Consider the following 21,259-nt stretch of genomic DNA (forward strand, 5'->3'; position numbering starts at 1 on the left):
AATGTGTGAATGTCACCAGTGTTTGTTTGTTTGTTTGTTTGTTTGTTTGTTTTTTTTAAAGGAAATGAAAAAGCTTATAGGCCCCAAAATGTTTTTTAATTAATTAATTTGTTTCTTCAGAGATTCCTCTTGTGCCATGATGAAATTGTTTGCTAAACTGTTAAAATAACTTTAAGTATTGGTTTAAAACAGGTTTAAAATGTTCAGCTAAAAGCAGCGGCGATCTACTAGATTAAAATGGCAAATCTACAAGAAAAAAGTTGCAGATTTAAGAGATTTAAAGTGGCAGATCTGCACGAAAAAAAGTTGCAGATTTTCAAGAAAAAAGTGTGAAAAAAGAAACTTCCCCCCTCCCCCCGGGTCCGTGTGTTTTTGTTTTTTTTCACATTCCACAGTCGACATTCTGGCAGTACGTAATATCCTCCAATATTCTCTAGGGTTGAAATTTAGAATTTGCAAGTATATCAATGAGTGCCCTATTAAGGGTTAAAATGTTTGAAATAGTTGTTTTTTTTTCAAATGTTTCAATTTTGTATGTGTTTATCAGTTCGAAAGTTTAATAAATCAGACACTGATGGCACAGTGGTCTGTTTTTAAGTCTTTTTTTTTTCCACCAAAAATGCTTCGCCCTGGTTAGGGGATACTTGGCTTAAAAAATATTTCACAGGGGGTACATCACTGAAAAAAGGTTAAGAACCACTGTGTTAGATAGTGTAACAGGGGTACTTGAGTTCATGTTACAGGGCTGTGGGTACTCCAGACCAAAACAGTTGGGAATCACTGTCATACTACTTCTGGCAGCACCAGCAACAACAACAACAAAAAAAACAGCAAGGAAGTTCATCTGTTGCAGAGAAGCAAACACTCCTCTGCACATCCAGACTTAGTAACATGCCAGACTTGTCGTGGCCCACCTCGTTGCCTCAGGAGCCTGTGAGCAGCTCTGCAGGGGCAGCTTGATGGACTGCGTTCTGTCTTGCTGTCTGTGTCTGAGCAGGCAGCCAGGCACTAAGCTCACAGAGCAGATCTGGCTCTCATTAACACAGTCTTGTCTCCCTGCTCCTCCTCTGCCTGTCGCAGCAGCGGGCCGTATGGATTAACGCTCAGACCAGCCCCTCAGGAGAGCAGTCATGCTGTCATGTGTAAAAATGTTACGAGACGTCGGGCATCGTTTCATAAGGTGTTGGGTTCCCAGACGTCACTCACTTTGTCATGCTCATTGCCTTTTTGCTATCAGGTAATTGTTTCGCCATGCTGGCTTATAAGAGCAAAGAAGAGAGGATGATTGGAAAGATAATCCTGTGCCACAACCACCTGACTCTATATTGTAGTGAGGAACTAATATGTTTGCCATAAGGTCAGCCCAGTGATAATGAGGTCTGGGTGACACTGAGGTGCAGCAGGCAGAGTTCACTTTAACAGAGTCCTTGGACCCTCACACTGCAAAAAAAGGGTGTCTGAAACAAGATAAAAACACTAAATCTGAGGGAAATGATCTTGCTGCATGGACAGATGATTTCACTTGACAAGATTTCTTAAACTAAGATTGTTAAATCTAGAAATAAGCATGTTGTATGCTTAACCCTGTGGAGTCCATGAAAGCACCTGCACATTAACTTCTTCAAGACATGAAGACATAAAAATGAAGCAACGTCGATTCTTGCCATCAGCTTCCCTCTAAAGTTCTGGCTTGAAACTCCATACCAGATTTTTTTTGATGATATTCGGCCAAGTAAAACCGGAGATAATGTCAATTATATTAAGTATAAAATGTATAACTAGAGATTATCCTCATTTTACCTGTTATGTGTTATATTTGCAACCTGTGTCCATATTTGTAACATGTACATTTCTGTGTGTGAAACTTAATTTTCAAGATTAGATTTTATCAGTATCATTTTTTATCATTTTTGTCAGTTTTTCTTTGTTTCTTTTGGGTTCAAAATTTTTATTAAGTACGTCAAAGTTAAAAATTAATTATCAGGACATATAGGTGAGGTTGTGCTGAAAAAACTGATACCAACATGGCATGGTGAAGATTTTTAACAGATTGTATAATGGACATAATAGCCGAAGATTTCAGAGGGTTAAAATAAGAAATTAACTCTTAAAACAAGATAAATTATCTAACACTTTTAAAACTAAATTCAAGTGAAATTATCTGTCCATGCAGCAAGATAATTTCCCTCAGATTTAGTGTTTTTATTTTGTTTTTAGACACTCCTTTTTTGCAGTGCAGCTTTTCCTTTCTCTCCAGACGAGTAATAAATAGTAGCAAATAAAAAAATATTTTTTTAAAAGATGTTGTAACACTTAGATGCATTAGCTGAAAAATCTCTAAAAATGGTTCACGTAAAAGCCAAATTAAAGATATGTCTTAAGTTTGCTCTTAAAAATATGAACAGTCTCCGATGGCCTCAGGTCTTCAGGAGGCTGTTCCACAAAGGTGGACCACATTGACAAAACAACACCTCACCATGGGGTTTAGTAAAACTACAGAAAATGTTGGAAAAAGCTGACATTATTCCTGTAGGATGTTTGATAAAATGTGGAGATCAGCAAGATCATTTCCCTCAGATTTAGTGTTTCTATCTTGTTTTTAGAAACCTTTTTTGCAGTGCAGCTTTTCCTTTCTCTCTAGAAGACCTTCCTTGTTCTGGGTAAAAAGACTCTGAGGCACCTGCAGGTCTGCGGACTGTTTCACTGTTTACTTTCTGAGGTGAGGTAGGGGAAAATGCCCCTTTTGCTTTTGCTCTTTGCTTCCTCTAAAGTCAGCCAAAGCCAATCTCTGCCTCTCTTAGGTTTCCCTCTGAGCACCAGAAGACTGTGAGGTAATGAGCGGCCTGCCCAGAACTGATGGCTCTGTCACTGCAGGTGGAAACACTTTGATTATATGGAACCTTGTGTTTACATTGTTGCACCCGTTTACATTTAGACCCTTTGACATTTCATCAGGCAGCGGGTAGCGTCCCCTTTCACAATCTGTTTTGAGCTGTGTGACGTGCTCTAGGGCCTTTGGGTTACAGAGAAGTCAGTCAACCCCCTTTCTCTTCACTCACTATGACAATCCTTGAACCTTCATGTGTGGGCCCGGCAGTATTTTTATATAAAATAATATTCCAGCTAAGGAGACTACCTGAATGGTCATAGTGTTAAATGTGCAGAGTAAAAACATATTTGGGAGGAAGTCCTATCAGGAGCTACTATGGATTCTGTCAACGCATCGGCTCAGCTACATCCTCAGAAGCGGTCTGTATGTGTAGCCATCAATCACACCGGACCCCCATAACTTAATAAGAACAGGCCCCAGGTAAGCAGGAAACCTTGATCCTTGTTTGGTGTGAACCTCTGGCCTCGGATCCATGTAAGGCAATTCAGCTAGTAATAGAGCTATAATTGAGTTTCCTCATATTTGATACTCTGTCAATCTAATTTAAAGCTAAATGATTGTATTGTAACCCACTCTTGTTATTTTCAGAAACACAGCGCCCTGTGTACAGGCCCTAAAGAAAGCAGGAGACAGCGACTCCTCACCCTGGAAGAGAAAACTCCTCTCACAGCAGGGGTGCTTTCATCCAGGCCTCAGGTTACTGTGGCAATAAGCACAAGGGCCCAAAACAGGAGCGGCAGCAGGGCACTGCAGCCCTGTGGAAACACAACAAGGACCAGTAACTTCACCAATAATCAATCAATCACACTTTGTTTGTATAGCACTTTTCATACAAGAGAGATGCAACAAAAAGTGTTTTATATAAAAAAGGAGAACGAAATAAAAATAATAATTATAATAATTTTTTTAAAAACATAGAAACAAGCAAACACCCTCCGCCCATCCCCAACCCTCCACCCCTGACCCTCCATCCACCATCCCATTAAAAACAAAGCACAAACTGAGGAAGCGCCATCTCTAGAAATCTCTAGAAATTAATTAGATCAAAAATAAAGTAAGGTAAGATAAAATCAAACAAAATAAGATTTAAAAAAAGAGTAAATTTTAATAACAATTAAACTGGGTTTTTTTTTAAAACTAGATGAAAAGATAAAACAATAAATAAATAGAATAAATAGAATAAATTAGAAGTAGAGCATGATATATATATAGTCTATTATATATATAGATAGATAGATAGATAGATAGATAGATAGATAGATAGATAGATAGATAGATAGATAGATAGATAGATAGATAGATAGATAAAATAGACTAATAAATTGTAGCAAATAAATAAATAAAAGACAAGATGTTACAACACTTAGATGCATGCGCAGAAAAATCTCTAAAAATGGTTCAAGTAAAAGCCAAATTAAAAAGATAAGTCTTAAGTTTGCTCTTAAAAATATGAACAGTCCCTGATGCCCTCAGGTCTTCAGGGACGCTGTTCCACAAAGGTGGACCACAGTAATAAAATGGGTTTTAGCAAAACTACAGAAAATGTTGCAGAGCTTTGGAAAAAAGCTGACGTTATTCCTGTCAGATGTTTGATAAAATGTGGAGATCTGACTGTGTTTTTTCGACAGTGATGTCCCGTGAAGGTGAAAAATATCTAGTGATAGGCTACATTTTCTGTAGTTGCGTTATAATCTCCCTTGTTCACGGAGCTGCCGTCCCGTGTGGCATATCTCTGGCCACATGCCGCCTCTCCTTCTCAGATTCCACTGCCCTGTCGTCATCCGGTGTCAGGACGCCCGGCCGGATCTCACTCATGCTACCGCTACAACATGGAAGCAAATACCCATGTACTCAGGCCATCGGTTTCTATAATAAACTAATCACTCTGTGTCAACATGGGATGGGTGTAAGCTTTCCACATGCCTCAAACACTTTCATGGACTCGTCGCAGTGCTTTGCTCACAGTGAAAGAAAAAATCCACATTAATAAACTCTCTTTTGGGTGAGATGATTGGCATGTATAGAAACAAATTCATTATTTTGTATAAATAATCAGGCCCCTGTGTTGTAATTGCACTGCTTATTTTTCTTTGCCAAGCTGATCTCGATTTTGGGGTCGGACCAGAGAATTTGTTGTAAACCACCGAGTCTAAAGACTGACTTTGAAGAGACAAGGAGGTCTGAAAGGCCCTGGAAGATCTGCTGTTTCCTCATAGAGGCTGTTTTTCCACCAGGCCAAACCTCAGCCTTTAGTTCAGGAGGTGAACTTTTTGGCACTTTCTTTAGGTCTTGCCGGGTCTTGTAGCTTGAGGCCTTAACCTTATTACAGGTCCACATCAGTGTTTTTTTCCTGACCATTTGTAGTCCTTTGTGCCTTGGATGTAACCCGAGTTTGGGTTTATTACTGCAAACCACAGGAAGCTCGAGCTCTTTGACTGTATAGTGGACAATTGAATTTGAAAACACAAAGCCAACCTCTACCTCTCCCACCCTCCCACCAGCAAGCTAAAGTCAAATAAAGCTCTCTCCAAGGAAATCATACCCAGGTCACACAAACACAAGACACTTCACATGTAAGTGGGTTTCATTCAATTCAGACTGTGTGTATCCACTATCCACTTTGTCGCAGGATTACTTTACAATCAGATTATGTGGAATAACAGAGGCGTGACAAGTGTTTTGTAATCACATAGCTTGCAAGAGTCATTGAGCAGGGTTCAAGCACAGGTACTTCTGTCTGTCTAATGGCCTGAAAGAGGACATTGTTTGATCTCTGGTTACTCAAAGCTACTAAGATCAAGAAATGAGGAAGCAGGTCTTTAAGTGGAGATTTGTCGTCCTTGCTAGCATAGCCCAAAGTGTACAGCTCATACAACGTTGTCTGTGTCCTTGTCTTTCACTAGGGAAAATTTATGATTTCAACACACAAAACTCTGAGTCTATGTCCTATCCAATCCACTTTATTTGTATAGCACATTTAAACAACAAAAACATCTCAAAAGTGCTGTACATAGAATCATAAAAATAATAAAACAAACATTTCCATATACCAATCAGCAATAAATAATCAAATCAGTGCATAAATCTAAAAAGATGCAATAAATAAAACAATAAAATCAAACAGATAAACATAGTAAAATAAATAAAAGACATAGTTAAACGTAGTAAAAATAAATAAAAGACACAGAGGACCACAAAAACTCATGCAAAGTTAAAAAGCCAGGGAATAAAAATGGGTCTTAAGACGAGACTTAAAGCACTCCACCGTGGGGGCTGTGTATTTATATATATATATATATATATATAAGCTACTGCCTCATTCATGTGGGTTAACAAACTAATTTATTGAAGTCAGATAGTCAAAATTGATTTTATTAATCACAGGAAAAGGTCGGTAAATTTAGCTGAGGTCATCACGCCAGCTAGCTTAAAATAGTTCAAGGGTACAGATTCCTCAGGCGTTGGGGTTGAACCTTTGTTTCTCCTCTTTAAGCTGTCTGATGAGTTTTAATGTTTAAATGCTTAAGATGTTTATGGTAGGGCTACACAGTAGGCTAAGAGGGTTGCTGGTTTGACTTCTTTTCTGGAGTTTGCATGTTCTCCCTGTGTCAGCGTGGGTTCTCACCAGGTCCTCCAGCTTCCTCCCACAGTCCAAAAACATGCACTTAGGTTTAATTGGTGACTCTTAATTTACCGTAGGAGTGAATGAGAGCGTGAATGGTTGTCTCTTTGTGTCCTGTGATATTCTGGAGACGGGGGTCACCTATGTTCCCCAAGTAGGACATAGGTCCCCTTTTTTAGAAAAAAAAGGTCCTATGTTCCCCGCCCTATGTTCTTTACGATAGACTCTCAGCATGGCCAGCAGGCCTACCGTCACATGGCCCAACTTAGCTCAAGCTGCCCAAAAGTTAAATTTGCACAGCAGCTACTTTCTGCTTACTTTGCAGTTAATTTTTTGGCTTTTTAAATAGGGTTAGGGTTAGGGTTAGGCCTGTTTGCCATGGAATTTGGCAGTAATGGTGGAAAAAGTAACAGATCGGGGAACATAGGACCCTTTTGGGAAAAGCAGGGAAAAAGGGTCCTATGTTCCCCAGTCTCATACAAAGAGGAGAACATAGAACCAGGGAACATAGACACACTCCCCTGGAGACCTGTCCAGGGTGTACCCCGCCTCTCGCCCAATGTCAGCTGGGTTCGGCTCCATAATAATGAATAAATGAATGTTTATGGCGTGATCATTTGTATATGGTAAATCAAATGCAAAAACATTCTGGTGGTAACTCACTTTGAACTAAATATAGAGACTGTGTTTTGTAGGGCAACACTGTTCTTGGAATTTAGGGCAGAACTGTTTTTGATGTCCATGTCGGAGGAAACAGACACCTTCAGATGCCTCAGACTGGCTGAACAGATGTGCATGCATGTGGCCATTCCTTTCTGCCTCCTGCATGCGATATCTTAGTGAATGTGTATGGTGAGAGCATTGAGGTGTAATGGTAGCTACAGTACTGGGGTGGCTATTTTGTCTACACCTCACCACCTCCAGTTGCAGCATGGCTCACGTTATTACCCTGCTGAGCTCCAGCTTGTCTTAACACCGACTACAGCTCTCTTCTTCTCTGTCTTGCTTTACATCAGCTTTCACAAACACTGTGCCCAGAGTGGGTTTGTAATAAAAGACACCTCCACCCCACTGCTGCCTTGCGCCCTCCTGGGGTTGTGGACAGATAGTGTAACAGTGGTGTGTGGGTGTAGCATGGTTCTGCTTCCCCACAGTCCCACCCTCGGCTTCTTGCTCACAGGGCCCGGAGAGGCTCCCAAATTCACTTATGGCGCTGGCTGCCTGGGCTCGGCATGCCAGCAGGCAGCAGTGCTGCGCTCAAATATTTACATTCATCTAATCAAGCAGCAGACAGTAGCACGTATATATTTCAGTGAGGTCATGAGCTGCCATCGATTACCACCTTCACCGTGTTGAAGTTAACGACTAGCTCCTGTCTCCAGAATGGACCAGATTACAAGGTGAAAACTACTGAGGATGTTCCTGTTTCTTTCCCTTTCTGCTCCAACATTAACACGGATAGAGTTCCTGCTGTACTTTGAAATGGAGACATTTGTTTGTTCATGTTCTTGCCGAGAGTTAGATGAAGAAATTGACACCTCTGTCAGTCAGTTTCACAATATGCAACCAAGGGCTGAAACAGTGAATGCCTGTAGCTAGCAAAAAACATTAGATTTCAGCATTTCAAATGATTATTTTAGCACCCTGTGTCTCCCATTGAGAACACGCTAGCTGTTACTAAATTACTATGTAGGCTATGTGTAAGCAATCAAAGGCGAGTTACAGTTAGCCCAAAGAAAGTTGGACTGGTCCCTAAACACAGACTCTCTCTACAAAAAGGGGCAGAGCCATCTTTTTTTCTTCTTGAAGCTCAGATCTCTGGACATCTGTAGTAAGATGCTGCAGATGTTTTATCAGTCTGTGGTGGTAGTGTGTTGTTTTATGCTGCAGTCTGCTGGGGAGGCAGCATCAGACACAGAGATGCAAGGCGGTTGGACAGACTGGTCTAAAGAGCTGGTTCTGTTCTTCCAGGCCATCCTGAAATACCCAGATCATCTGCTACACAAAACCTTTATGGACCAAAAAAACAGCAGTGGACGGCTCCTCTCTCTCTGTTTCAGGACGGAGAGATACAAAAGATCCTTCTCTCCTACAGCCATCAGGCTGTCTCATTCATTTAAAGCACTTAGTGTTGCATCTCTCTTGTATGAAAAGTGCTATACAATTGAAGTCTGACTGAATGATTGATTGATTGATTGATTGATTGATTGATTGATTGATTCTACCAGAGATTCTACCAGACTCACTGAATTTCCCCTCGAGGATTAATGAAGTAATTTTGATTTGATTAAATTTTGATTTGAAATGGAACTTATTGGACTTAGTGACAAAATTCTTTAACATTGGGCATTTTGAGTGCCAGGATCCCACAGTTTTCCCATTCTTCCTGCTGATGCCTCACACTTTTGGCTGTTTTTTTTTCAGTTCAGCAGCTGATTATGATTTATTTACCCCATTGGCTTTACCCCACAGCTTTTTAGGCCTTTTTTCAGTTCTACCCACATGCTTTCCCAGGGTCTTATGCTCCCCAGTTCCATAGAGCACATATTGGGAACCTGAAAAACATGTTCCTCTGCAAAATATATATATTTTTTAATCCTTTTTTGTATTACGGAAGAGAGGCAGGTTAAATTCCCAGGTTAGGAAAGAGGTCAAAGGTCAGATTAACATTAGGTATCCATAACAACTGACACCATCAATGAGGGAAGGTGCCCACTTGATAACCCCAATGACATGCTGCATAGCGCTGGTGGCTAGGATAGGTAGCTGCTGATTGGTCCATCTGAGGAGTGACTCTGTAGATGTATGACAGCGTAGCCTGATGTCTCCTATCGGGTTATATCTGATGATTGTAATATCACTTGGTTGGTTACTGGTTGTTAATCTGAATTGGACTACTAAATGTGTTTCTGGCACAAGGGATAGTAACATCTTTTCCTGTGTATTAATGTACACATAAAGGCTGTTATATTTAAAATAATGGTATCAATCTTCTGATCCATCTCTCAGCAAGAAAGCTAATCAGCTTATATCCCAAAACGTAAGTACTTCAGATAAATAAATAAATCTCTTCCCTCATATAACAGTGTCCGCATCATTCCTGTTCTTGGTGTACTCCCTCTTGTTTCAGACACATTTTTGTTTCAGTACATAACTTTTGACTGAACTGATTTGTCTCCTTAAATACAAACCAAATGGGCTATTAGGCTTTCCTTCACTTGCTATATCTCACTGGTCTCCACACTGACCCAGCCAAGTTGCCGCGGGTGCAAAAGTTATGACACTCATCTCAGGTGAATAGTGCAATATTTACTTTCTGTCATGGCAACACTGACAGGTTGCATGTACTGTGATATGCTACCACTGGAATATAATGCAACTTCATGCAGGGTTTTTTTGGACACTGAGTCTGTGTCACATGTGAGGGAGGAAATAGACTGCTGTAGCTGGATAACTTGCGATCTCTGTATAGCCCTTGTTTGTTGTGCTGGTTTACAGAACGTCCCTGAAATGAAGCCCACAATGGTCACAGTCAGGCGACTCTGAATGAAAAGGACACTGTATGTGACCATATATGTCCTCATAAGGTGGTCCCACCATCATCTGCACCCAAAAATGGTATAAAGCGTGATGAGTGAACTTAGAGGAAGAATTCAGAGCGTTGCACAGTGTGTGCTCTGTAGGCAGTGAAAGGCCTATATTTTCCAAAGGCCTCGGGAGGTCTCGTGTGGTCCTTGCCAAATGGTGCTAAAGTCACGCAGTGAGCTATAAAGCACTACTGTACACATCACTGAGGTCTCCTCCGAGGTAGATGAACCACGAGATGAGGCTGCTGTGTCTCCTACAAGATAAAGCCATTCAGAAGTCCACTCCACGAACTGGACTTGGTCTTGGAAATGAAATGTTTTGGCAAGTGCTCGCAACCATATATCAGCGACAAATATGTCCAGGAATTGGAAGGAACTGATTGTATTTTTGTTACACCCGTGTAACAAACACTTTAAATCTCCCATATTCAGCTTTATGCTTCACATTAACACATTAACACTAAACACTACGTGACTACTTAACATAAACATTTACGAGTGATAAGACATAGGTGTTATGAACAAATTATGAATTATGAAGTGTGTGAACCACAAAAAAGTTGTTGTCAAAAATCATGAAAAAGTCATAGTATAGTATGTCATTCAAAATCATGAAAAAGTCATAGTATAGTATGTCATTCAAAATCATAAAAAAGTCATAGTATAGTATGTTTTTTGAAATCATACAAAAAGGTCATAGTATAGTATGTCGTCAGAAATAAAATAAAAAGTGACAGTATAGTATGTTGTTCAAAATCATAAAAAAGTCATAATATGGTATTCAATCCAATTATAGTCTGTTGAGACATATTACCATATAATTTATCCTGAAATCACATACAAACACCATATTACAGGATGTCCACAATTTGGAAACAACAAAAAAGTCATACTATAGTATGTTGTTTTTTTGTCATAATGGTAAAATTTTAAAATGCCTCAAAATGTTCCAAACGGCCCAATTATAGTCTGTTGATACATATTAGAGCATAATATGGCCAGAAAAGACAGAAAACACCATATTTTGGGATGTCCAAATATAACCCCCTCAAAAAAAAGACAGTATGTCGATTACGACGAACGTAAAAACACAGCAAAAGCCGAGGGGCTTGTCCCACGAAACGGATCACTATCCATTGTTTGGAAACATTTCAGGTTCAAACTAAACATATGCCCCGTGTGAGGCTCGAACTCACGACCTTCAGATTATGAGACTGACGCGCTGCCTACTGCGCCAACGAGGCCCAAAAACAGTCAAACTTCATTGATGAAATGGACATTAGATTAGATTGTCTGTAAACGGACTAATGAGAGAGTTACCGTCTGTGTCCTTCATGATGACATTTAATGTCCCAGACAACCACTCTAGTCTCGGTTAGCCTCCTTTTTTAAGGAAACGTTAAAACTTCAAAAATCACAATCTTGTGTTAACTACAGACCTTATTTCAGGCATCTAACCAAAAACACTAAAATACTAACTTACTTCCTGGTTTAAGATCTCATTCCTGTGGCGTCCAATAAAGGACCATAACACTGTACTCTGGTTGCCGTAAAAGGCCTGATTTCAAACACCATTAAAAACGTGTTGCATTGACTCGCAGAAACAAATACCACTTCCAACATAAAAGATCAGATGTGAGGAGCCTCCGAGGACAGTGAAAGGATGAAGCAGCATGTCCAACCTGTACACCAGTTATTCAACTTGCTAACATTGTTGGCACCAAGACTCATCCTCTTAAACGACATGATGCTGGTAAGGTTACCGCCACAAACCTACATAAGTATCAGGTCCCACCGAGATTTGAACTCGGATCGCTGGATTCAGAGTCCAGAGTGCTAACCATTACACCATGGAACCTATGTACAGAGACTTTAGTGAACTTGACCCTAACTGCTAAATTTAGAGCAGAGCAACAGCCAAGAGACTATTGGCAGTTGAAAAAAAGGTCAAATTTAAAAATGCCTAAAAATGCTTCAAATGGGTTGATTATAATCTGTTGATACATATTAGAGCATAATACGGCCAGAAATTACAGAAAAACACCATACTATGGGATGTCAAAAAATGACCCCTCTAGAAAAGTCATACTATTGCATGTTTATTTTTTTGCCTACAGACACAAACCTGCAGCCACATGGCCCATGAAAGTCACTACCATAAACACCAAAGATCAAATCTTGAAAAGGTTGTAACGAAAGAAGATCTGTACTTGACTAAAGTAGTACTTGCACCAAGTTAGAAAGTGGTCACAAGAAACTGGCTCAATGTGAACACTCCAAAACAGGAGCAGTGGTTGGAAATTGTCTAGGAAATCCTTGTTATTGGAAAATTGACATACCTGTTGAGACTCAAAGAGAACGTATTTGGAAAAAAACTGGGAAAAATGGAATAGTTACATTAGACATGACACCAACTGAACAAATGCTAAATGTAACAGTGGACTGAATAGTAGTATCTCCAGACAGTTTGTTAGTGTTATTACTGTTACTCTAACTTGTACCTTGTTTGCTGTATTGTTTTTGCCTATATACATGTGAAAACTCAATAAAAATTGAAGTTATAAAAAAACAAAGTCACTAGCATTATGCTACAAATGATTTCCAACAAGCTAACCAGTGGTTTTGACAAGCTAGTTATACGGTAGCCTAATATACTGTTTATTAACCTAATCTACAAGAGTTTGCAAGAGTACTGAAGGGCATGACTAGGGCTGTAAGATGGACTAATGAGAGAGTTACCGTCTGTGTCCTTCATGATGACATTTAATGTCCCAGACAACCACTCTAGCCTCATTTAGCCGCTTGTTAGCAAATGCTTTTTTAAGGAAACTTTAAAACTTCACAAGCTTGTGTTAACCACAGACCTTATTTTGGGCATCTAACCAAAAACCCATTCAGAATGCTCATTGGGTTTGAGAGGAAAGACCCCAGGGCGATAAAAATACTAACTTACTTCCTGGTTTAAGATCTCATTCCTGTGGCGCCCAATAAAGGACCATAACATTATACTCTGGTTGCCATACAAGGCCTGATTCCAAACACCATTAAAAACGTGTTGCATTGACAACTTATACATACAAATACTACTTCCAACATGAAAGATCAGATGTGAGGAGCCTCTAAGGACAGTGAAAGGGTGAAGTAGCACTTGAAAGAGCACTCAGGTCTAGTCCAACCTGTTCAACAGTTGTTGACACCAACACTAATTCTCTTAAACGACATGAAACTGTTAAGGTTACCGCCTCAAACCTACATAAGTATCAGGTCCCACCGAGATTTGAACTCGGATCGCTGGATTCAGAGTCCAGAGTGCTAACCATTACACCATGGAACCTATATATAGGGTCTCTAGTGAATTTGAAACTAATCACTAAATTTGGAGCAGAGCAACAGCAAACAGACTATTGGCAGTCAATTTTTGTCAAAAAAAACCCCATAATATTGTATGCCACCCAATTATAGTCTGTTGAGACTATATATCCTGATATCACAGAAAAACACCATATTACAGGATGTCCAAAATTTAGAAAAAACAGAAAAGTCAAAGTATATTGGGGTTTTTTTGTCGAGTTTTTACGTGTGTGTTTTTTGGTGTGTTTTGTGTATTCTTTCAGTTTTTTGTGTGTGGGTTTCTTTTGTCATTTTTGGTGTGTTTTTTATGTGTTTTTCGTAATTTTATTGTGTTTCTTATTTTTTTTTTGTGTTTTTTGTATATTTTGTGTGTTTTTGTGTTCAAAATGTTGATCCAGTAATTCAAAATGAAAAAAATAACAATCAAGTCATATAGATGAGGTTGTGCTGAAAACAATGATACCAACATGGCAGGGTGAACACTTTTTTAGTCGTTTATACGACGAAAAGGAGTCAAAAACCAACAGAATAGCCCCAAACTCCAAAGGGTTAAGTGATTAAGTGAAATAAGTGATGACAACCTTTAGTGCAACTGTTGGATAAATGTGTTGGAGTATCAGTATAAATTATAATTACATAATTAGACATAATCAACTAAAGCACAAATACCTCAGATGTTTCTGAAGTGGAATACCTGAGTTAATGTACTGACATATGCTTTACCTATAAAGCTGCCTTTTCTTTCTTGCCTTGGATTTTATTTTATCCTATTTTTTTCTATAACTCCACCTTGCATATTTAATACCAAATGAGAAATGCCTCAACAAGGATTTGACAATAAACACACCATCAGTATTAAACACTAACAGCTGACTCAGCTGACGATCAATACCAGCTGCTCTCCATTACACTTTACACACTATGAAAACACTATTCTGATTACAGATGGCTTAAAAATGTGACTAATAGTTCACTCCAACAGAATTCAAAAGTGATGAAACTTGGTCATTTTTCAAATTACACTCAGTGAATAAAGATACATTGGTTACACGGAGGCATCATAAATATAGATGAGACAGTCAGATAATATTTCCAAAGTGTGGTATTCCATTGGAGGCATAAATTGAGACAAATAATCACTCCTCCCAACATTAACGGGCTGTGATGTATGTGAAGAAAGATGAAGTGTTTGATGCAGCAGTTTACCCCACAGCCCCGTACCGTCTCCTGGACAGGATTAGATGTCTGATAAATGTCAGTCCACTAAAGCAGAATGGTTGCAGTGAGTAAAATCGTAACCTGACTTCATCAAACTGCGAATTACCCGTGACGAGATCGTGAATCCAGACAGCACCACTCCATGATTTCACGCCTAACATGTGTATATATTTATCTGACGGGGGAGAGGGGGAAAAAATAAAAGAAAATAAGAGTTCCATAACTAACATCTGGAAGAATGGGCTCCTGCGTTGGCCGAGTGTGCCCATTCGATTCCAGATTTATGGTAACATTACAGTTTTGGCTCCAGCTGCATGCTTGAGAAATGTGAGGCCTATTTATTTGCTGGCCTTCAAAACTGGCTGCCACACTCATGCCATACCGCCTGCCAGGTCTCACTCTGTCTCTGTGTCTCTCCACCTCCCTGTATGTTTAAATATCACAATATAAAATGGTAAAAAAAAAAAAAAAGTGTGTGTGTCATACCTTTTAAATACCACTCTGACTGTTCTGTAATGCCATCCTTTTAAAATATGTCCTGGGAGTTTCTCTAGGTCTGGACACATGGAGCTCGCTTTGTGTGGGATTTTTCCATGTGACCCTGACCTTTTCACACACACACACACACACACACACACACACACACAAGTATATACATATATATATATATATTACATATATACACACAGCAGAGGCAGACATGAGATTAAACCCCGCTCACTCCGTCAACAATGTATCTTTGTGTTCCCAAACACAAAGTGTTAACGTGAGAGGACCTTCCAGTCTCTCTCCAGCCTCACTCGCTGCCAAACCGCATTCCTCCGGCAGCTGCCATTTCTTACATCTGCTGCATTGACGTGGTTTCACTTGACTGTAGTGAGGAATTTATTTAGCTTTTCTGTGATGAAATATTACACAGAGACACCAGGCCCTGCTCTCCTCTATGTCTTATTTGTGATCCCCCGGCTGTCATTATGTTATGAGTGGTTGTGGCTTCTGTTTTACTCTGCTGTCTGCCCGCTGCTGCTGCTGTTACAACTGACGACGGCTGGTGGAAACACTCTCTGCCCTCATAAGACTTCCAACAGCGTCCTGATGTGGACCTTGGCTCCAAAATACTGTGTAAAAGAAGATTGATCAGAGAGACCCCTGAAATATAACTGCCTCCTTTTACCCCCTACAGAAGCATTTATAGGTAGTAAAGTTAAGTAAGATTTATTTATACAGCCGTTTTAGTTACATTTTAAAAGTTACATATTATATAAGCAAAAATAATATCAGACAAGAAGGATTGTTCCAGGTATAATAAGATAAAAGCTCATTTACAATAGGATAAACAAAATTCGGTAACATTTTATATTAGGGAACACATATTCAACATTAATTAGTTGCTTATTCGCATGCAAATAAGTAACATATTGGCTCTTAATTAGTCATTATTAAGTAGTTATTAATGCCTTATTCTGCATGGCCTTATTGTACAACCAGCAAGACATTAACTAAGAGTTTTTTCCTCAATCACCTCAGAATTATTGCTTATTAGTAGTAAGTAAGGAAGTTGCGATCTTAATATGCTTAACTTTGTATGGACTTTATAAGTCTCTACATAGCGGTGAAACCATGGAAATGGCAAAAAGCCAGACCTTTGACGTGACTGGTGGCTCCTTTTGGATGATTGGATGAGTAATGTCAATCATTACTCTACAAAGTGGGTCACTGTTAGACTACCATTGGTGCAAAGTGGGTCAATTTGCGCCAATGTTAGTCCAAAGGGAGCCACCAGTCACGTCAATGTTGAATATGTGTTCCCTAATCTCAAGTGTTACCCAAAATCAAATGATGAAAATGATAGCTGCACTTCAGCTGTATCTCCCTCATCAGTTTTCACATGCAGCAATAATCTGTTCTCAGTGAAAAAGTTCTGCTATCCACCTGCCTAAAACCAAACTGGTGTCAAAGTTAGCACATAGCTAGTTAGCATACAATGATGTAGCGTTTAGCAGACAGATATTTGTTTTCAGGAGTTGGTAGAGATGAAAACATAGCTAAAAATACTCAACTTGGCATAACCTTCCATTGACTTGACTTGGCATGCACATGGAAAAGTGACTTGGGACTTATTTGAAAACTGGACCAAATGACTTGAGTCACATATCCGATGTTAACCACTGCACCACTGTGCTGCCCCCACTTATTATTATTATTATTATTATTAACATTCAAAAGTGTGTTGTAAAACCTGTTTACACCACTTACATGTGTTAAGTTTTTGAATGATTTAAAAGTGTATGAATAAACTAGAGGTTGCTTATGTGTGAACAAGTGTACATAATGGTGATACAATGGAAAAAAAAGTGAATAAATGGAACATGAGTTGAGGTTATTTGTTATTTGGTTATTCACTCAACGTCCTGGCTTGGTAATCGGATACGGCATAAAATGAGTTTAAAATCATATTTTCTGAGAACTTTCTTTCTAACTGGCCCTGTGAATGCGGAGGGATGACACAGCCACCTCAATGAGGCACTGTCTGTGCAAATTGCACTCCTTTCAAGATTCCACTTTCCTTAACAGCCCAATCCATCAGGCTCAAACCAACATTTCAGTGCCTGGTTGAGGGCAAACCCAACACGGAACGGGCAGTCCTATCTGCTTTGGAGGATGAACTATGGAGGGCAAAGTGGCTCGGCTTGTGACACCACAGAATGCGAAAACAACAATCATGCAATCATGGCATATGGTGCTGCCGTGAATGTTATTTTGGAATTATGCTGCCTCAGCGACTGGCAACACCCAAATTTCATTCAAAGGAACTGAAATAACACTGCAATGAGAGGTTTCCTCCAATTCAAAAATAATACCTTTTTGTAACTTAAATATATCAAACATCATGACCATGACCTTTTTCTGTGCACAAAGTCTTCTAGAACAGTAGATCCTTGGTTTCCCAATATGACTTTGGCTGTCTAAGGCCTTGACCTGTGGTTCCCAAGCTTTAAAGCAACGTCCTCTTGTGACTCCTCGGCGAAGTTTATAGCGTTAGCGTGTTTATGTGTTGGATTTTCTACAGTATTTCTGTAAACCAATCCACCAAAATAATAAAAAAAGGTAAATAAATTAAAAGAATATTTCATAAATAAATTTTTCAGCCTTCAGCAGTGATCAGGGAGACAGAGCAGGATGACATGCACCAAAATTACTGTATATAGTACGCCCCTAATAACGATTATGACAAATGTTTTTAACTAAAGGGTCACTGACTTTGCATATACAAGAGCTGTCAACTATTTTTATTATGGTTTTGTTTGTCTTTCAACCATTTCACTGGTTGTCCCTAAATGGTAATGTCTGAACATTAATATAAAGCCATCACAGTAGTGCCAAAAATCGGAGTTCCTCAAATGGCCACTTGAGGCTCACTCTTAATAGGGCTGTTTCCACTACCAGGCAATACCCGGAATGAGGTGGGTCTCACTCGCCAAAACGCCCCTATTTGAATACGAACAGTCCAGAGCGGACTTTTTTCTGGACTTTTTTCCTGCCTGTCGAAGAGTAGGGTCGTTTTTCTCCCCTGAAAACAGCCTGGTTACTGATTGGATAGATCGCTAAGCAGGATGTGACGTAGTACTCTACAAGACAACAAAACATGCCATTTTTAAAAGCCGGCATAGCAGTGTTCCCAACTTAGCGACTTTGTTGCTAAATTTAGCGACTTTTCAGACCCCCTTAGCGACTATTTTTCAAGAAAGCTACTGGAGACAAATCCAGCGAGTCCTTCTTACTCTTCTTAATGAGCCGCTAATGAGCCGGAGGCCGGCTTCTTAAGAAGCACTGCCGTTAGCAGCAGTTAGGTACAGTTAGCTGCAGTTAGCTACAGTTAGCTCTGTAGCAGTACAGTGTGCATGTGCTGCTGCTACAGGAGGTGTTCACTTACTGGGGACAGTGTGACAGCGTGACAGCCGCGGAACGGCTCCACCGCGGTTTTGCTCCGTCTTCTGCCCAACGTCAATTCACACCGGGCGCATTACGGCCACGGAATGGCAGCATAGTGAGCCAGCTGTATACACGCGAGATAATGAGAACACGGGATAATCCTGAACATATGGGAGACCGCGAGATCCCGTGATAAACTGTGTGTATAGGGGTAAACAACAACAACAACCAACAGCTTACTTTGCTTCTCTGACGTGGAAGATCTGTTGATCTGACCATCTTTCCCTATAAAAAACAATATGTTATGTCAACAATCAGTCGCCGATCCTCTGAGATCCTTTTGTAGTGGTATGAGGCACTGTTATATTTTTGGTTTCACCCTGCCCTACTTGGCTCCTCAGCCAATCACTGTTTACACCGAGAGGATAAAAGTAGGACAGGTCCCCCCCCTCTGCCCTTTCGCTTCCTGCCTCTTCGGCCCGCCCCCTTCCGGGTCGTTGTCTCTGCTGCGCACCGCATAGCACAGGTAGGCACACCTTTAGCTCGCCGGTTTTTCACTTATAAAAGTATTATTTAACTAAAACATAATCTTGTCGTAGATCGGCATTACTGAGGCGGCCGTGGTGATGCATTTGGGCCGTTGCCTAGGTTGACCGGAGCATAGGTGAGTTGCTGTGAGCCACCGTTGCTAATTGTTTGTAGCCAGGTGCTAAGCCATCTCCGCTCCTCTCCCTCTAACAGCTGCTGGTCGCATGGTGTGTGGTGGCAGTCCTCCCCCGCTGCGCCGACCCTCTTCACCCCTCTCCCTCTTTGGTGGGGACGCAAACCGACCGGACTGGAAACCGGTATCTTGACCGTCACGGCCAAGTAAGAACAGTATAGAGTGATCTCGGCTATTTAGCCGCGGCTAACTGCTACTTTGCTGCTGCCTGCTACTTTGCTGCTGCCTGCTACTTTGCTGCTACCGCTACTTTGCTGCTACTTCGCCGGCTTGGTGTGGGGGTCCTGGCGGCCGTTCCCGGCCGACCTGTGTCTCTCGGCGGGCCCTGTTTCCTGCTGCTGCTGCTGCACGCAACGCAGTGTGGGTTTTGGGTGTGTGGCTCCGCTTGCACTGGACATTAAGAGTCCCGTTCGGAGACTCAGCCACCTGATCGGACTGTGTGTGTGCGTGGATGTTTGTGTGTTTTAATGTAATTAATCAAGGTGTGGTGTAATTCTGTTTATTTCTCTGGTTAACCTATTTTGATGATTTCTTATTATCTCAGTTGTTTGTTGTTTTGTTTGAATAACCTGTTTATTTTGGGGAGTTTGTTGAAATTATTTAATTTTCTTTTGGGAGGGAAATTTGCTTTATAAATGGATTAATTGATTTAAGATTAACTGTTGAGTTTATCTCTGGCTGGAGACTCCTTAATTTTCTTTTTCATTAGTTTGGTTGATTTCTGATCAATTAAATTTACTATTTTTTAGCTTCTTATTTGATCATTCGTTAGCCATTTATGTTTTGGGATATTGTTTGTTTCTTTGATGGTGCCCTCCTGTTAACTGTGTTTTTATTATTTTCCTAGAGTTGGAGGCCGACGGTGATGGTGGTGGTGGTTCCTCCTGGGTGGTGGTGGTCCCCTGTGTGCGTGTGATTCCCATTCAAGATTATTTTGTGTGCACTTCACGTTTTGCTGTGTGAATGGGGTGTTCCCCTCTTTTTTGGACGTCACTTCCCTTTTGTTGACCCCTCCTCCAGCCGGTAAGCCTCAGCTCGCACCCCCTTTTACAGTTGGGCTCGCTTCGTATTTATTTCTTTCGTTATCCCAGACCTTGTGATTATTTTTAACAATAAAGTTTTGTATGACATTTTGAACTCCGTCTCCTAACCTCCCTGTTTTGAACGAACCTGTGTCCTTTTACAATAGTTGATAATTGACCTTTCCTACGGGTCCTTGGGCCCTAACCCAAGGTGGCGTTGTCGGTAATATAGGAGGAAAAAATCATTTGAGAGATAACTTAGTAAATCACCCCTAGTGCCGCCACAAACTTGGCGTTGTCGGCAGGATAGGAGAAAAAAATCATTTGAGAGATAACTTAGTAAATCACCCCTAGTGCCGCCACAAACTTGGCGTTGGTCGGCAGGATCAAATCAGTGGAGGTGGAGACGTGTGTTCTGTTCTTTTCTGTTATTTTGTTTTCAGCTTGTTAGTGTGAGTGTGAATGTACAGCAGTTTAAAGCGAACCAGCAGTGAATTTATTGTATTTTTGTAGCCGTAGCATCAGTATTCACAGCTAAGTTGTAACTTTAAAAAAAAAAAAAAAAAAAAAAAAAAATATGGAGGGAGAGCTACAAGAGTTGAGGGATTTGGTGGCACAGTTGAGGGCAGAGAATGACAGGTTGCAGCAGGAGCAGGCTACAGCCGTGCCTGGTCCTAGTGTTGCATCCTCCATTCCTGCAGAACCTCTCCCAGCACCGTCCACTTCTACCGCTCGTGTAACAGAGCGTCTGGTCCTCATACCCCGAGATAGGAAGTGCCCAGTGTTTAGGGGTAAGTTAGGCATAGGTCTAGAGGAGTGGATTGAGGAGGCTCAAGCCTGCATGAGGGCTCGCCACCTGTCCACTTTCGATCAATCGTTCTTTCTGTTTGACCATTTAGAGGGAGAGGCACGTGA

At 40.5% G+C, this 21,259-nt stretch overlaps 1 long non-coding RNA gene and 3 other non-coding genes across 5 annotated transcripts; 1 reads left to right on the forward strand and 3 right to left on the reverse strand.

The window, feature by feature from the left end:
- Nucleotides 1-11,270: 11,270 nt before the first annotated feature.
- trnam-cau (transfer RNA methionine (anticodon CAU)) lies at nt 11,271-11,343 on the reverse strand. The gene has a single exon. It is a non-coding gene; the product is annotated as a tRNA-Met (tRNA).
- Nucleotides 11,344-11,885: 542 nt separating this feature from the next.
- Nucleotides 11,886-11,957, reverse strand: trnaq-cug (transfer RNA glutamine (anticodon CUG)). The gene has a single exon. It is a non-coding gene; the product is annotated as a tRNA-Gln (tRNA).
- Nucleotides 11,958-13,361: 1,404 nt separating this feature from the next.
- On the reverse strand, nt 13,362-13,433 carry trnaq-cug (transfer RNA glutamine (anticodon CUG)). The gene has a single exon. It is a non-coding gene; the product is annotated as a tRNA-Gln (tRNA).
- Nucleotides 13,434-18,972: 5,539 nt separating this feature from the next.
- LOC131961634 (uncharacterized) lies at nt 18,973-20,619 on the forward strand. Of its 2 annotated transcripts, XR_009389872.1 has the most exons (4): nt 18,977-19,127; nt 19,201-19,265; nt 19,343-19,468; nt 20,170-20,619. It is a non-coding gene; the product is annotated as an uncharacterized LOC131961634 (long non-coding RNA). The 2 variants fall into 2 exon arrangements; XR_009389871.1 differs by having other exon boundaries at nt 18,973-19,265.
- Nucleotides 20,620-21,259: the final 640 nt, after the last annotated feature.

The sequence above is a fragment of the Centropristis striata genome, chromosome 23 (assembly GCF_030273125.1).
Source record: "Centropristis striata isolate RG_2023a ecotype Rhode Island chromosome 23, C.striata_1.0, whole genome shotgun sequence".
NCBI lineage: Eukaryota > Metazoa > Chordata > Actinopteri > Perciformes > Serranidae > Centropristis > Centropristis striata.